Below are 4,239 nucleotides of genomic sequence, written 5' to 3' on the forward strand. Positions count from 1 at the left end.
CCCTGCCACCTGCTTTACCCAAAAACAATAGCAGTTCCTGCTACAATTCTTATTCTACAACTTACTCTTGTATCGCAAAGAAAAGGAGAACCTAAAGATCAAGGAAAGACTGAAACCCTAAATACAGGTCCCTTGATTAGCATAAGGTCAATGGGGACAGCCAAGACAGTAGGAATAATAGAAGGCCCTTTTGTAAGACATTATTATTGACATTAACCTCCAAGCTCACATTGTGTAAAAAGCCAGCCTCACAGTAGCAAAAATGCCTGGATGGATTAGAATTCTTCTGCAGGATGGTCCGGTATCCATGCAAAGGAAGGTGGAGCTGCATCCAGGTGGCTGTAGATATCCACCGGGCCCTGCCTCAGTGGGAAGCTCCTTGTGGCCCTGCCTACAATGGAACAATGTCTTCACACCCTCGTGTCCCCCACATCCACTGCATGGACCCCAACAGCTCAAGTGCTTGAGACCTTGCACCCATGTGAGAGACCTGGAAAGAAGCTGCTGGCTCCCAGCTTTGGATTAGTTTAGTTGTAGCCACTTGGAGAGTGAATCAATGGATAGAAGATCTCTGTCTCTGTTAAATGTGCCTCTCAAATAAAAATATCCCCTCCCAAAGAACATTTTTAACACACACACATGAGCAATGCAGAAGCGTGTTGAGCAATAAGAGGTTGTTCCTGTTAGTTATTGCCCAAAGCTCAGGGACACCAAACAACATCTGTGTCACACTCACCAAAGCTATGGGTCAGCATTTCCTGGGGGCAACACAGGGATAACCTATATCTGCTCCAGCATGCCTGGACCCCAGCTAGGAAGAGGCAGCATCACCTGAGTCCGATGACTGGAAGCATCTAGGCCAGTGCTGTCCAAGAGAAATACAATGCAAGGCATATGGGTTGCTTTGAATTCACGTTTGTTACGTTTAAAAAGTAAAAAGAGGAGCCAGTATTGTGACATAGTAGATAAAGCCACTGCTCAGGCCTTGCACACCCACATGGGAGACCCGGATAAAAGTCCTGGCTCCTGGCTTCAGCCTGGCTTAGCCCTGGACTTGGTGGTCATCTGGAGAGTGAACTAGCAGATGGAAAATCTATCTCTTCCTGTCTTTCCCTGTCTCTCTGTGGCTCTGAATTTCAACTAAATAATTTTTTTAAGGAAAAAATAAACAGGTTAAATTTATTTAACATTTAATTCTATGTACTCAGTATGTGATCAACATAAATTGAAATATTTTACACTGAGAGGGCAGGTACTAGACCTTTAAAATCCAGCATGTAGTTTCTACTTTCTGTACATATGAATTCATTTTTTTTAAAGATTTATTCATTTTATTACAGCCAGATATACACAGAGGAGGAGAGACAGAGAGGAAGATCTTCTGTCTGATGATTCACTCCCCAAGTGAGCCGCAACGGGCCGAAGCGCGCAGATCCGAAGCCGGGAACCTGGAACCTCTTCCGGGTCTCCCACGCGGGTGCAGAGTCCCAAAGCTTTGGGCCATCCTCAACTGCTTTCCCAGGCCACAAGCAGGGTGCTGGATGGGAAGTGGAGCTGCCGAGATTAGAACCAGCGCCCATATGGGATCCCGGGGCTTTCAAGGCGAGGACTTTAGCCACTAGGCCACACCGCAGGGCCCCATATGAATTCATTTTTAAAATATTTATTTATCTAGAGCTGGTCCTGTGGCATGGAAGGTTAAACTTCCACTTGTAGTACTAGCATCCCATACAGGCACCAATTTAAGTTCTGGCTGCTCCACTTCTGATCCAACTCCATGCTGGTGTTTTGGGGAAAACAGTGGAGGACGGACCAGTCCCCTACATCTTGGAGACCCAGAAGAAGCTCATGGCTTTGGAACAGCCTAGCTCTGGCCATTATGGCCATTTGGAGAAGGAGCTAATGGATAGACAATGTCTCTATCTCTCCTTCTGTCTGTAAAATCCATCTTTTAAATAATAAATATATTTATCTATTTGAAAGACAGAATTACAGAAAGAGAAAGGGAAATAGAGATCTTCCATCTACTGGCTCCCTCCCCAAATTGCCACAATAGTTAGGCAAAACCTGAAGCGTAAAATTCCATCCGGGTCTCCCACTTGGGTCACAGAAGCCCAAACACTTGGATCATCACTTGCTGCTTTCCCAGGTATACTAACGAGAAGCTGTATGGAAAGTGGAGCACCTGGGACTAGAACTGGCACTCACACATGAGATGGCAGCATCATGCATGGTGGTTTAACCTGCTGCTCCGCAAACTGGCCCCAGCACATCTGAATTTAGACTAGCCTTTTGAAAGCACTCAGGAGCTACACATGGCCAATAGTTGTTGCCTTACTGGACAATGCCAAATCCAAGGCAGGGAAAGGTATACTCACTTGGAACTGTCTACCACAATACGTGTCTGTGGTTTGGGCATGGCAGCCTCCAGGCAGCCAGCCTTCTTACATGCAAGGTCAGGTCCAGTGGTCAAAGTTGAATCCACAGTTTCTCACAATCTAGCTGCAGAGATCTCACAGTCTATTCTGTCAGCTGGATCAAGCATAAGTTACAGTTTCAAGGGGAGAACACATATACTCTTTTGCCCAATGAGAAGCATGCCAAATAATTCGTGGCCATATTTTTAAAGTGCCATGGAGATGGTAGCCAGGAGAAAAAAATGTTTCCTATTTATCCTCTCAAGATATATTTCAAAACATTTTTCCAGAAAAACAAAACAAAAAAACCCAGAATCAAACCTCAAGTTTCCTAACTGGTCTTGTCCCTCACTCTGGATCATTAGGATCTGTGTCAATCTAACTAGCGGCACCCAGTAGTTTTCATGCTCTGAATCGGAGGAAACCTGGGTGAAAATCAGATCCTTCTTGGGCCTGCCGTGATAGCATAGTGGTTAAAGTCCTTGCCTTGAATGCACCAAGATTCCATATATGGGTGCCGGTTCTAATCCCGGCGGTCCCGCTTCCCAACAAACTCCCTGCTTGTGGCCTGGGAATGCAGTCGAGGATGGGCCAAAGCCTTGGGACCCTGCACCCACATGGGAGACCTGGAAGAGGCTCTGGGCTCCTGGCTTCGGATTGTCTCAGCTCCAGCCATTGTGGCCGCTTGGGGAATGAATTATCGGATGGAAGATCTTCCTCCCTGTCTCTCCTCCTCTCTGTATATCTGCCTTTCCAATAAAAATTTTTAAAAAAGAAAGAAAATAAGACCCTTCCAAATTCAAACCTCTAGAAAACAATAGTGAACAGAGACAGAAATCCCCATGCTCATGAAACTGATGTTCTGGTAGGAGAGGCATACAGCAAATCGCTAAGAGATAATATATGAAGTGCAGCAGATAATGTTAAGCACATACGATAAAAATAAAAACAAGGTATTTGGGCAGGGAAAGTTGATAACTTTAGATAGAGTGTCCAGGGAAAGGCTCACTGGGCACTTGAATCCAGGTCCAAGGAGGTAAGGAGTAAGGCCTGTAGACACCTAGAGGGAGAAACCCAGGCTGAAGGCCCGAAGAGCATAGACCAGAGTAAGGTGAGAGTCACAGGATGGAGAAGGAGTCCCTGGGATTGGATTCCTTAGGTCCCTGAAGCTGAGTCCACGGGCTGGGCTGGGCTCTGAGCAGATGGGGCAGGCTAGAACACTGCTTGGATGCCCCCAGTATTAGCCCTTCCCCTTCTCTGGCCCTTTGCATCTCTTTCCCAGCTGCTCCTGGGTGGTGTCCATTCTAACGACCAGTCAGGTAGCTAGTAAACTCTTTCCCATATTCTGTCAGCCATTCCAGCAAATGATCAAACCCAATGGGAGAGGGGTGCACAGCCAAGTCAACTTGAAGTCACAGGTAAGTTGGAGACCCATCACCTATGATCAGCACCTGCTGCAGACAGAGGCCAGCTGTTTTGTGGCACTGAGCATCTCCATGATGGGTTCTGTACCGATTTCAGGTAATATTGTTTATGAAGCTGTGAGAGTGGTAAGAGGGTGGAGAAGGAGTATACAGAAACTTGGAAACTTGAAGGGAGTTAATTGCTGAAGAAAAGGACCCCTGAGATTCAGAACACCAGTGAGTCTCCCAGAGGTGGCACCGTTCTTAACACATCCCTGCTGTGCTCAGCAGGGCAGTACAGGAAGCCCACAGGGATGGTCCAAAGCCGCGTTCAACCTCAACTTCCTGTTGCTTTCTCTACCTTCTTCCCTCTTTCAGAAATAGAGCGCTGACTACCACATAGCCCAAAAAGAACATTC

The sequence above is a fragment of the Ochotona princeps genome, chromosome 17 (genome assembly GCF_030435755.1).
Source record: "Ochotona princeps isolate mOchPri1 chromosome 17, mOchPri1.hap1, whole genome shotgun sequence".
NCBI classification, from domain to species: domain Eukaryota; kingdom Metazoa; phylum Chordata; class Mammalia; order Lagomorpha; family Ochotonidae; genus Ochotona; species Ochotona princeps.